A 14,776-nucleotide genomic window follows, 5' to 3' on the forward strand; every position below is an offset into this window, starting at 1 on the left:
AGAACCCGTAACCGAATCTGGTACTTGGGTGCCGGAACTCGGGACGGTTCGAGAACCCCACCCCCGGGTGCGGGAACCCGTGCAACATAGCTTTTTTTCCTTTTGATTTTCTAACATGGGATCAGAGCTAAGGTGAAGAATGACGAAAAAGGCAGTTTGAAGGTCAATAACTCTCATCATAGGAAGTATTCAAGAGAAGAAAGGAAGTCTTAAAAGGATATCTAGTTTTCATCAAGTAAGTTCACTTATGGCCCCATCAATGAAATTTGAGAAGAAGCTTTAAGGAGCCTCTAACTATAGAGCATGGGAGACGAGGATGGACCTCATACTTGCAAAGAATAAGGTATTGGATTTTGTACTAGGCAAGGTCAAGGAATCCTCACATGATGTAAGAAAGGAGAAGTACAAAGAAATTGATATTCTTGCCATGAACTTAATAGTGGATGGAGTCAAAGACAAATTTATTCCCTACATATCTCCACTAGACTCTTGGATAAATATGTATGATGCTCTCTAAAAGTTATTTACAATCAAGAATATTGGGCAAGTAGCAAGTCTAAAGAATGAACTTCAAATAGTTAATATGACAAAGGATGATATAGTGTCGTCGTATTTTGTAAGAATTCCACGTATTAGAGATGAATTGCAAGCAATTGATGAAGTAGTTCCCGAAAAAGAATTTGTGATTGCTGCCCTTCTAGGACTACCAAAGGCTTGGAATGCCTTTGTAGCTGGAATTAGTAATTGGAAGAAATCTCCACCATTCGAAGATATGTGGTCTGGATGTATACAAGAAGCAACTTGTCTTTCCTTGGTGGAAGGCAAGCAAGAAAATGATGAAAATGCCTCAAATGCCTATTCTACTCATGTCAAGAAGAGAGGAGGATCTAAAGAAGTTTAAGGGGCCAAAGAAAAATCAAGGGAAAATTGACCTCTAAAATATAATGCTATAATTGTCACAAGATGGGTCATTATAAGAATCAATGCCCCGATAATCCTAAGACTAAGAAGAGAGAAAGGGACCAAGCTATAGTTGCTACTGTTGATAATCTTTCAAAGAAGTATAAAATTGAGGGTATTGAAGTCAAAGACTTATTCTATTAAGTCTCATATATCCTTTTACCTATAGTATAGGGTATCGTTTTAATTTTTAGAATCAATCTTTTTAATTTCTAGGGTTTATGGATGTCATATGTTTTGTTAAGAAAATTTCTAGGGTTGTTTTGATGAGTTGAAGGAATCCCTCACAAGATTAGATTGATGTAAGATCAAGGGGGAGCTTCCCACCATTTTACAAAAGATAAGTACTCGATTCTTCATTTATTTTCTTTGTTGACTTCCCTTATCTGTTTAGTTTCATTTTGTGTTTGTTTATAATCCTCTCTCTTGTGTTTTCCTTGGAGGGAAAGATTGTAGGTATACTCTAAAGGATTATTTGCAATAAGGATTATGGCTATAAGAGAAGAAGAAATAAGCTTAGTTGTAGAGGAAGCCCTTCAATAGTAAATCCTACAAGGTTTGTAAAAGGAGCATCTCAAGGTATGCTTAAAATTTCAAAATTTGTTCATATTCATCATAAGAATGTATGATCATTTTGTCTTGCTTTATATTACTAACTCTCTTGTGTCTATGGTTTTGAATCATAAAGATTCTTATTTGCTAGGGTGATTTAGATTAAACCAACCCTTATTATACTCCTTTTTTTCTGGCAAAACCCTAACCTTTAGGGTTCACTCTAAACCCTTAGCCTTTTAGGGTTTGTTGTTCATATCTAGGATATATGATAAGCCCCTAGATTTTTAGGGTTTAATGAAGTAGGGTTTATGAAAAAGTCCTTGTAATAGTCAATGTAAGATACTAGGAATGAAACCCTAGCCGTTTATGCTTCCTTTTGATCAAAACTCTAGCTTGGTTGAGTTGTTGCATATCTTACATTAAAATTTTGATGTTTGTATCTAGGGTTTACGACAAAAGCCTATGAAAGATTGATATAATTTTCTAGGGCATGATAATGAAACCCTAAATGTAATAATCCTAACTTGATTTGGTTGTTGATGTCTAAAGTTTAGTTTTGATGATGGTATCTAGGGTTTGTGACAAAAACCCTAGCAAAAGTTTTTTATAAGTCTAAGGCATGTAAATGTAACCCTAGTCAATTACTTCTCTTTTGATTGCTATACTATCTAAGTTTAGAATTCAATATTTAGAGTTCAAGTTCTTGCCCAAAGTTTTGATAACCCTAGATGCTCTCTCTATGATAATATGATAATCCTAGTTTGACTTTTCATGCTCCTATATATATATATATATTTGTGTGCTTGGTTGTACTTGTCGAAGATTTGCAGGTACATAGTCTTAAGATGTTGAAGATGCTTACCTACCTCATACTTGATGATGATGCTAAGTGTTGTTCCTTAATAAACCAATTTCCTGGATGTAGGGAAATTGTGCTTAAGACATTAATAAAGGTTATTTATTGTCACTTATTGTTTATTATATTCCCAAATGAAGGGCTTGGAAAACTTGACCTTAGACTCTTAATACATGTATGACTAGAACATCTTAGAATGCCATTTGTTGCTAAATATAAATGATGAATGAGGAAAGTTTGAAAGGGAAGTTAAAGACAATACATTGATCTCTCACAGGGACTATTATCTGTAACTTGGAAAAGAAGTGAGAACTTTAAGTATAGGAGCACTCTTTAAGGGATTTGACCCTACAGTTTCATTACTACACTTAAAAAGAAGAAAACATTGCATGACACATGATAGTGATACTTACAAATTATATGTAACAACTCCTGGAAACTTCTGGTTGTTTCATTAATCAATGATGTTATCAGAAATACAGTGGCTTAGTTCTCCAAAATTCCCAACCTTTCTTAGTAAAATTTCCACTTTTTATACATTGTGGAACATTTATTGATTTCTGAAACCTATCTAACTGTTTTCTAACTATATGAAATAAAACTGCTACAGAATTTATCGAGGGTAAAAACACCTCGAAGAACAAGAAATACCAAAAACAAAATTGAATTTAGGAGGAGATGGTAATCGCTGGCTTATTCTGTTGGCTCGCTGCCGAATTCATCTGTAAACACTCTAATGATGTTTAGTTTCTCTTAGCCGTAATGCAATAATTTTCGTCTGTATAATCTTGGGCATTTTGATTGGCCAAAATGCCAAGACTTGTCTTCCTTTTCAACCTCAGCTCTAATCCCTGATTTTCCACATTACAAATTGAAATTAACGTTTCTCATTAATCTGGAACACAACAAGAGTAGCCCCTGTTTTATAACTGTCAAATCGACCCGTTCAACACTCTGTTGACTTCTATCGCAAATCGCAATTGGATCTAGCCCACAATCAACATGTCATATACATATATAAAGTACTACATAACGATGACAGACCCGCTGAGCTTTAAAATATAACAAACATATGCTTTCAAGTCCGACTTTTCTATTATAATCCATTATAATAAAACTTCATATAAAACCGCGTCAACGAAATATATACGAATATCACATAAAATCTTTACGACCCATAATATAACGGACTCGAGGGATTATAAAATATAATACAATCAAATATCAGGTCCAATCATATAAGTCACAATCGGCATTTATCAACATCTATGTATTAAGGGTGGACCCGTCGGACTTTAAAATATAATATATATACGTTCGGGTTTGGTCCTTATCGCGATTGGCGGGGTCATATGCGTATATATAAGTGTTTCATATTATTCGGACCCGCAGATGTTATAAAATACGCCATATTAATTTTTAGGTCCGGAACCCAATCACTAATCGTGATCGGCGTTTATTTGTGGTGCCACTATCCATAACGCGGGCCCACCGAACTTTAAAACATAGCATATAATATTTCGGGTTCGGTAGTATTTTAACACTTGTTTTCTTTGAAAATTGGATTTATTTCCTCATTCCTTTTGCATTTTGATTTCCGCTAGAGTTATGTTTTGTGATATACACATATACATGTATGCCCATATAACCCTTAGCCTTTGATATATCATTATTACCTCTTCCTTTCACTTTATCTTCTTTTTAAAAGTATTTTCAAAAGATTTTTTGAATGAAAAATAAATGTTATGGAAAGATGCATGTTACAACATCTGGCTCCACCTGGGGATAGTGCTTCTGCCACAGAAGCACTTAGAGCCGCAGATTAGTGCTTTCACCTTGGGCATGGAGTCATATATTGCTCTGCATAAACTGAAATACTATGGCATTTGTACAATGACTTCGCTCTAGTATTCATAATGAAATGATGCTTGTTCTTTAGAACTGGAAGTAGTGTTTTAAATATTGCCCATTAACAGGCTGCTGTAAAGTCTCACCATCAAGATTTTCAAGGTATTATTGGATCTCACTTCAGAAATTCTAAAAGGGCCATACTAGAGAGGATCAAACTTCACATGCTTACCCTTATCTTCTCTTATGGTATCCCACCTCAATACCAAGTCTGCAACTTTGATTTCCTTGGCTTTTCTATCAAAAATAATTTTCATTTCGGATTGATATATAATCAAATTGTCCCTTACTTTGTCCCTGTTTTCGCTAAGCTCCACCGCTTTGTTCATTCTTCTTACCAAAGCATTTGGCTCTTCCTTCGCCTCTTGAATCATCGCAATCACTAGTTTCACAAGTTGACTTGGAAACAAAGATTGAGTTCCGTATACTAATTCAAAAGGTGATTTCCCTGTGGATCTCCTTGCAGTTACTCTAGCAACCCACAAAGCGAACTTTAGCTTAGCATCCCAATCTCTTTGATTTTCTGCAATGGTTTTCTTTAGGATCTTCATCAAAGTCTTGTTAGTGGATTTAGCTAGTCCATTTCCCTGAGGGTGGTAAGCTGTTGAATGAGACAAAACAACATTATACTTTTGACAAAAAGCAATGAACTTACTTGAGTTGAAGACTTTAGCGTTGTCTGTTATAATTTTAACGGGACATCCAAATCTGCTAAAAATATTTTCTTCTAGGAATTTCATCACTATTTGATTGTTTGCTCTCTTAGTAGGAATTGCCTCTATCCATTTGGTGAAGTAATCTGTTGTCGTGAGAACCCACCTGTGTTGTCTGCCTGAGGGTGGATTGATTTCTCCAACAAATTCCAATCCCCATTGTCTAAATGGCTCCTCTATGAAGACTAGAATTAAAGGTAAAGGAGCTAATATCTTCTTCCCAACAAAAAGCTGCCACTTTTGACAACTTCTAACAAACTTATAGGTATCACCAAATAAGATAGGCCAATAAAATCCAGCCTGAAGGATCTTATGCATAGTTACTTTCGAACTGTAATGTCCCCCACAAAACCCCTCATGATAATATTTAGTTGTTTCAAATAATTCATCTTCTGTTAAACATAGTAATAGAATTCTAGCGGGATCCTTCCAATACAATCTGCTTTCCACAATCGCATATGGCTGTGCCTTAATTTTTAGTGCCCTATATTTTTTTCTAAGGATTGAGGACAAGAAAGAAAGCACAAATAATGAATTATATGTTTATACCATTTTGAACATAAAAATTTATACCTGATCTTCATTCTTGGATCTTGCTCTCCTTCATTTTCTTTAGCTGCTTTTTCATCTACAAGTGCCAACAAGTTAATTCCCAATGCCTGAAAGTTTAATTCTATTAACATTTTTGCCAGTCCTTGTCCTTTTACCAACTTTGTGGGTTTTATGTCCAAATCATATTCTTGGATCTTGGCAATCCACTTTCCTCTCCTGCCTTCTACATCTCCCTGTAATAATACGTCTTTCACTGTAGCATTTGGCACATAAGCAACGATTTGGGACTGTAGCACATAAGTTCTAAAAGCTTTCAGGACTTTTACCAAGGCATACACCTGCTTCTCGAGAATATTATATTTCAACTCAGAATCTCTAAGAACCTTACTAAAGAATGCAACTAGCTGCTCTCTCCCTTCATCATTCTTTTGCAGTAAGACAACAACTATCAAATTTGATGAGGCAAATGAAAAGACTTGTAAAGGCTTTTGATAATCAGGGCTGATTAACACTGGAGCTGCCTGTAATGCCTCTTTAATTCTAGAAAATGATTCTTTAGCTTCCTTGGTCCAACGCACTTCATTCTCCTTCTTCAGCATATTAGTGATTTCTTTCAAGATTTCTGCATAATTGGATACAAATCTTCTCAGGAAGTTTATTTTTCCCAGAAACTTTTGAATATCCTTTTAACTTCTGGGTAATGGTATTTTTTGCACAGCTTGTAATCTGGCTGGATCTATCTTCACTCCTCTGGAAACAATGTGTCCCAACAATTTTCCTTCCTCCAAAGCAAAAAATGATTTCTTGGGATTTAAAGAAAGTCCAAATCTTCTACATTTATCAAAAGTTCTTTTCAAATGATTTAAATGTTCTTCATCAGACTTAGAAAAAACAGTGATATCATCCAAATATATTACTACAAACTTATCTCCAACAAAAGCAATTTCCATAGCTCTTTGAAATCTAGCTCCTGCATTCATCAATCCGAAAGGCATTCTGGCATACATAAATGTTCCACAGGGAGTTGTGAACGCTGTTTTCTTCTGATCCTCCTTGTCCACAGCGACATGGTTATAACCAGAAAATCCATCTAGCGTTGACATTCTAAAAGATCTTGTTACTTTTTGTAGTACATGATCCATTTTAGGCAAAGGATAATTATCTTTCAAAGAAGCTCTATTTAGATTTCTGAAGTCAACACACAACGTTATTTCTCCATTTTTGTTTCTCACAGGTACTCGATTAGCCACCCAATCAAAATATCTGAGTGGAACTATGATTTTAGCATCAAGCAACTTCTTGACCTACTTTTCAATTGATGGTAGAAGCATAGGATTTATCTGCCTAAGCTTTTGTTTGTAGGGTTTAACCCCCTCCTTCAAAGGAATTTTATGTTGAATAATATTTACATCATAAGTTTTGAGATCTTCATAGGACCATGCAAAGACATCAACATAATTCTTGAAAAGTTTAATATATCTTTCTTGAAAATTAGGTGGAACTCCAACATATAATTTGACTAACCTGGGATTCTCTTGAGTTCCAATGTTGTGATCTTGAATATGTTCATCCTGTGAGATTTTCCCTGAGTCCACAACCACATCATTGGAATTAAAAAGCCTTTCAAGAGGAACAAGCCCCTTTGGCAGAAAATTGTCTTTTAATTGAAAGATCTTCTGATTTGCTATTGAATCTTTAAAACCACTGGCTCCTACAATTTCTGTTGTATCTTCTTCGTCCTGATCAATTTATATACCCTGAAACTCCTCAACCATAGTCAAAAACTCCTTAATTTGCTGGTCATCTTCAAAAACTTGCCAGTTCTTAACATTATCAGGAACAGAAGGTTTGTGTCTCATTTCTACCTCATCTCTTAATCTTGGATTAATAAGAGGCTTGAAAGTGCTAGTAGCCACAACCAATGAATCTGCAAATCTATTTTCATCCCTTGGAATGAATTGAATGTTAAAAGCTTCAAAGAAATTTTCAATCAAATCCCATGCCTCATTTCTATATGCCCGGAGTCTAGGATGCTTTGTTTGGCATTGATCTTTTATCTGCTTAATAATTAGCTCCGAATCTCCAAAACAGAAATTGACTTGACTCCCATCTGTTTGGCTGTTTGTAGAGCAATAATCAAGGACTCATATTCTGCCACGTTGTTAGTTGGCTTGAACTCTAGTTTGAAAGAAAAAGGAAACAAATTATCTCCATGTGCAATTAAAAGAAAACCAGCGCTTGTTCCTTTTTTTGAATAAGCTTCGTCAAAGAAACACTTCCACACTTCTTCCGTTTGCAGCTCTGTAATTACATTGGTTGAAGCAAGCTGCTTCTAATTATCTTCAGCCAGCTCTGCATTATCATGCAGTGTGAAACAAGCAAAATCATCCTTCTTCTGACTATACACAGATGAGTTGCTTGCCCCATTTTTTAATTGTTTTTACAAACCTAGTTTCTATGTACAATCTCCTCTCCTCCCCACCAAAAACTGGTATAACAACATATGTAAAATCGAACTTCAAAACACCTCCCAATTTAGCCCCCCCAAGACCTAGATAGAAGCATTCCAAATATAGCAGGGATATCTGCTACTACAACATCCATGACCAAGCTTCTAGCTAGAATTTGGGCTAATGACACTGCCAGATCCTTAATAACCCCCAGACACTTGACCTTGTTTGAGTCAAAAGAATACAAATCCCTGTACGGTTTGGTCACTTGTAAATTTAATTGCTTCATCATTGATAAAGACATAAGATTATCTGAAGCCCTCGAATCAATCATGCAATTATGTAGAAGGAAATCATGAACCAATAGGGAAATATAAAAAGGAGGTATTGAAGAATCTAGTTCCTCTACATGCGGGCCAAAAACCACTATTGGTTTATCTTCCTGCATATTTACAGTATCACTCTCACTCTTTTAAATTAACAAACTCAACAATCTCCTTTTGATAAGTAGGTGTTTTTGCCAATTCTGTAAGGGGAACTTGTATTCTTACCTTTTCCAACTCCTTGGCAAGACTAAACAAGTGACCCTGTTTAGCAGTCTTTTCATTCTCATCTTCACCTTTCTTCATGACTGGAATTATTTGAGAAATTGAAACAAGTTTCTCCAAAGGAAATTTTCCAGTTTGATCTTGGGAAGACTCACCTCGAAGTATCTATGTCTTGCCATTTGCAATTTGCTGCTGTTTTCCTTTATCTACTTGTTTTGCAGGCTGAGATTCTTGTGGAGTCACCTTTGGTGAGGAAGTTGAAACTTGCTGCTCACTTTCATTTTCTTGATTTCTAGATCGTTTCCTAGATCTCAAGTCATATTTCTTGTGTAGTTCAGCTTGCATAAAATCAGAGAATTGTTTCCAATATTCATCAATTTCATTTCCATTATGAATATCATCTGTTTCGTCATACACATACTCTTCTCCTTCAATGCCGAGTTCATCTTCATCAACTGCATATAATGTAGAAATTTGATCTTTAGATTGTTGTTCACCAGGATCTGCTTCTATGTACAATGGTGCTTGAATTTGATTTTGATCTTTTCTTTCCTTTTGCAAAATTTGCAAAGGTTGTCTTCTGAATTGGGGATTAAAGTTCTTATTAAACTGCGTTTGTCTCTGAGAGTTCTTATTTTCTAACTCTAACCTATTTAATTTATCTGACATGGTCTTAATTATATTACACATCCTCCAATGATTGACTTTGAGAGGACTTTATCTTTACCTTTCCCTTATCTTGGAAAAGCTGTGTTTCTGGTGCTTTTCCTGCAGCCACCAGATTCACTTCTATCTCTAAAGCATCTGTTTGGATTTGATCAAGGGTTGGAGCTCTCCTTTCCCTTAATGTAAATCCAAAGTTTGATTCAAAAGCCCCTGCAAAAGTTATTTTTGCACACGCAGGAGGAGGCTTAATCTTTGCTCAAAGACTATTGTACAATTTGTTGAATCTTCTGACAAATTCAGCCGCAGTTTTATTGTTATGCTCTTGACCTGCGAGAAGATACCAAAATACCAAATATGCGAAGAAATATACCCAGAACACAGAACAATAAGAAATAACAACATGTATTTTATTATTAAGAAAGGAAATCAATGTTCACTTGCCTCTTCGAGGGGGAAACCTCCAATAGAGCTGGGCTCAATTACAAAATAAGACACGATGCTCCTTGAGGGGAGTCCCTATCCTTTATATAGGATTCATACATGTAATATCATGGGTCAATACCATGGTTCTTATTAATACCATCTATCTAATACCATGGCCCAATTGAAACTAACTGTGGTCCCTTCTTTAAATGCGGGTCAACCACTTACAATTATTAATATGGGCTTTATTGACTCTTTACTTAACTATAACTATGACTCGACCCTATTACATAAATAAGGGGGTTAGGGTTAGACCCTAACATGCCCTCCCCCATAAAAATAGCCTTGTCCTCAAGGCTGAAGCTGCGGAAACTGTTGAAGGACAGTGGCTGGTTCCCAGGTCGCATATTCTGGAGAGGTGTCTTTCCACTTGACGAGGACTTCCTTGATCGTGCGGCCTCGCGGGTGTTGTTCTCGTGTGCCAAGAACCTGTTCAGGTTGGAGCGAGATTGAACCTTCTTCATCCAATTCTGGTAGACTGGTTTGAATTTGGCAATGGTTCCCAATCACTTTCTTGAGGCATGAGACATGGAAGACTGGATGGATTTTTGCCGTGGGTGGCAAAGCTAGCTTGTAGGCTACTTGTCTGATCCGCTGAAGTTCTCCGTAGAATTTTTGAGATAATTTCTGACAACCCTTGTCTTTGAGTGATGTTTGCTTATATGGTTGCAGCCTCAAAAATACTTGATCCCCTTCTTGAAATTTGCATTATCAATGATGTTGATCTGCCTGTTGCTTCATGCAGTTTTGAGCTTGATGGAGATTCTCTCTGAGGTGGGCCAACATGGTTGTTCAGTTCTATAAGAGTTGATCCACTGCTTGTACCTTCGAGCATCCCTGGATATAAGAAGTAGGTGAAGGATGGAGTTGACTATAAACTGCTTCATATGGAGTCATTTTGGTGGTGGCATGATAGTTAGTGTTATACCACCATTCGGCTAGAGGTAACCACTGTACCCATAGATGTTGCTTTTCTGAAGTGAAACACCTAAGGTAGGTCTCCAAACATTTGTTGACTGCTTCAGTTTGACCATTAGTTTGGGGATGATAGGAAGTACTGAGTTGTAGTTGGGTACCTTGTATCCTGAAGAGTTCCTGCCAAAAGTTACTAGTGAAGATCGGGTCACGATCAGACACAATGGAAGTGGGCATGCCATGCAATTTGAAGATTTGGTCCATGAAAGATTGAACCACCAAAGCCGGTGTAAAAGGGTGGGGTAGGGCGCAAAAATGAGCATACCTAGAAAGTCTGTCCACAACCACCATGATGACCGACTTGTTGCCTAACTTCGGAAGACCCGTAATGAAGTCCATAGAAACCCTCGTCTAGATTGAGGCCGAGATGGGTAATGGCTGTAGTGTGCCTGGGGATTTCACTGTTTCTCCTTTGTGGCGCTGACATATGTCACACTCAGCGACAAAAGTAAGAATGTCCTTTCTCATGCCTGTCCAAAAGAATGAACGTCGAGTGCAAGCATAAGTCTTCTGAAAACCTGAATGGCCTGCAGCGGGAGATTGAGTGCAACTCCACCAAAATGTGACTTTTGAGGGTGGATGTTGGTGATATCACGACTCTGTCCTTGTAGCGAAGAATCTCATCCTGCCAAGAGTAGCCCGCTGTGGAATTTGGATCCGCTTGTGATTTATTAATGAGTTGGGAGAGCAAAGGATGTGAAAACCATTCCTTGCGAGCCTCTTCAATCCATTCTGGAATGGGAAGGGAGATTGCGAGCAGGGTGCTTTCCTCCTCAAATTGGCGTGATAAAGCATCTGCTACGACATTTTCGCGCCCTTTCTTGTAAATTATCTCATAATTATATCCCAACATTTTAGCGAGCCATTTATTTTGTTGTGGCGAGGATAGGTGTTTCTCCAAAAAATATTCAAGGCTTTGATGGTCTGTGCGGATTTGGAAACGCTGCCCCAATAAGTATGGTCGCTAGGTATCTACTGCATGTAAGATGGCCATCATCTCCTTCTCATAGGTAGATTGTCCCAGATTTGTACCACTTAGTTGTTGGCTAGTGAAGGCCAAGGGTCGACCTTCCTGCATTAAGACCGCCCCAATACCTGTACCTGAAGCATCACATTCAATCACAAAAGATTTGGTGAAGTCGGGTAGTGCTAATACGGAAGTGGAACACATGGCATGTTTGAGAGCTATAAATGCTTGTTGTGCTTCATCATTCCAGAGAAATTAATTTTTCTTGAGAAGGTGAGTGAGGGGTCGAGCAATGCGACCATAGTTGTGGATAATTTTGCGATAGTAGCCCGTGAGACCCAAAAATCCTCTCAAGCTCTTCAAGGTCTTTGGTTGAGGCCAATCGTGCATTGCCTGGATCTTTTTGGGGTCCACCCTGACACCTTCACGCCCCACAATGTGGCCCAAATACTCAACTCCTTCCATGCCAAAAGAGCACTTGGACATTTTGACAAATAATTTATGCTTCCGGAGCAGTTGCAAAAGCAGATCTACATGCTGAAGATGTGTGGCCCAGGTGCGACTGTAGATGAGGGTGTCATCAAAGAAAACAAGGATAAATTTTCTGAGATATGGTTTGAGCAGGTGGTTCATGAGGCTCTAAAAAGTGGATGGGGCATTACAAAGACCAAATGGCATGATCAAGAATTCATAATGGCCTTCATGAATTCAGAAAGCAGTCTTTGGAATGTCTACTTCTTTCATGCGAATTTGGTGATAGCCCGAGCGAAGTTCGAGCTTAGTAAAGAATTGAGCCCCATTTAGTTCATCCAGCAAATCATCGACAACCGAGATGGGAAATTTATCTTTGTCTATCAACTTGTTGAGGGCCCTGAAGTTTGGACACATACGCCATTCCCCATCTTTCTTGAGCACCATGACCACAAGCGATGAATAAGGATTAATGCTAGGACGAATGATGCCTGCTTTCAGGAGTTCCTTGATGATTTTTTCAATTTCATTCTTTTGGGCGAAGAGATATCTATATGGGCGCACATTTGGTGGTTGGGCCCCTGGGACCAAAGTAATGCTATGATCATGCTCCCCTCTCGAGGGTGGAAGCTCATGAGGCTTGTCAAAGACCAGCAGATGGTTGTTTAAGATCTGTTGCATCTCAGGATGAATATGAAGAGAAGTGGGTTCGAAGGCCTGGATGGCATTAAATTAGGCTATAACTCCATGGTGGCCCTTTTTTAACAATTTTTCCATCCTATGCGAGCTAATGACAGAGGGAGCACCCGCCTGGAGTCTGCGGAGGGTATGTGTGTGGTTGTTCTGCTTAAAGCTCATATATAACTCCTGGAAATCCATTGTGATTGGGCCGAGTGTGTGGAGCCATTTAGCACCCAAGACAATGTCACATCCTCCCATGTGTATGGCAAACATGTGGGTCTTTAGCTGATAACCCCCCATTTGAAGTTTGACATTTTCACAGCTGCCTTCAAATTTCATTATCCCCCCATCAGCGATTTGGACCTGGGAATTAGAGACTGCTTTGACAAAACAATGCATTGCTTCAACGACTCTTTGATGGATAAAGTTATGTGTACTGCCACTATCAATCAAGACTACTATAGGGCGATGCTTAATAAAACCTCTGATTTTGAGTAGAATAAATCCCTGCCAAAGCATGAAGCGAGATCACTGGTTCGTCAGGTGTAGCTGGGAGCACATTGTCCAGCTGGTTGTCCTCTTCTTCCTCCTCTGGTTCCTCAAATGGTTGGGCTTCCTCCAATGAACTGTGATTAGTAGCATCAATTTGAAAGAATTTGGGTTCCTTGCATTTATGCCCCGGGGAGTATTTCTCATCACAGTAGTAACACAATCATTTCTTTCTTCTTTCCACCATTTCCGATGGTGACACCTTTTGAACTTTAAGTGTTTGGGTGGTGCTTGGAGCCTGGGTGGGGCGACCCTTGGCTATGAAATTTGGATGAGTTGACTAGGCCGCTAACACGCATTCTACTTCACGATCTATCTTGCAAGCATCCAGCCATGAGATTGGGTGTTGCAGTCGGAAGTGGTCTTGTATGGCTTCTTTGAGACCATTGACAAAACATTCCAAGTAGAACTCATCTCGTAGACCTCTTGTGCAGAAGGCTAAGGCTTAAAAGGCTGTAATATATTCATGCACTGTTCTTGTCTGTCAGAGCTTAGTAAGATGACCCAAAAAAGTTAGATTCATGATCGAAGCAATCTGAAAGGGCTTTTGCGAATACCTGCCAAGTCACGGGCCTTCCATAGCAACGTTGATGCCACTGCCACCATGTTTCGTTGTCCAAGTACATGCTACCCACACTTAGATGAGTCGCATCATCTCTGATGTGATTCATTGTGAAATATTTCTCCATTTGTGCTAGCCATGTGGCTGGATGAGAGCCATCAAATTTATACATGTCTAGCTTGGGTGGTCGCCGCTGAGACTGTTGGTGGTTTCCAAAGAGGTGAAGAGAATGGCTAGACTCGCCCTCAATGTTTTCATTAAAAGCATATGCCTCCGATTATTCCCTTGACTTGCCCTTTGTCATCGTGTCAGCTAAGGTCTGGATCATATTCATTAATGCGTCCAACTTTTGGTCAAGGGTGTCCTTCTTCTCATTGGCCATAGCTTGAGCTCCGGTTTGTACCATGCACTGATCTGGTGCACTTGTCGTTACTGCGAAAAAAATAAATAAAATTTGGGACCACCCGAAATTTTGACGCTAACAAGTGAATGGTACCACCTTGCTCAGCCCGTCGACTTGATTCTTATGGCTAGGTCTCCTATAAGCATCCCGGGAAGTTCTGAGACTCGTTTTACTCCTTGCTTAGGAACACTGCAGTAGCCGAATCCCAGAAAAATAAATTCTGCCCAATGTCCTGCGAGAATCACGCCCAGGTATAGGGGCCCACACAAATAGTCAGATCTGTCGGCTAACCCTCAACTGCAGAGTATGAGTAGGAATGTGGCAGTGATCGAACCCTTGCTGCTAGATTTGAATGGTGGATTTGATTGTGGCCACTGCTACAGAACCTAAACGGCTAGATCTGAATGGCAGATCTAAGAGATCTGAATGACAGAATTGATTGTTGCAGCTGTGATAGAACCCCGCCTGCTAGATCTG

The sequence above is a fragment of the Pinus tabuliformis genome, chromosome 9 (assembly GCF_031772625.1).
Source record: "Pinus tabuliformis cultivar Carrire ecotype Pingquan chromosome 9, CPIR1, whole genome shotgun sequence".
Classification (NCBI taxonomy): domain Eukaryota; kingdom Viridiplantae; phylum Streptophyta; class Pinopsida; order Pinales; family Pinaceae; genus Pinus; species Pinus tabuliformis.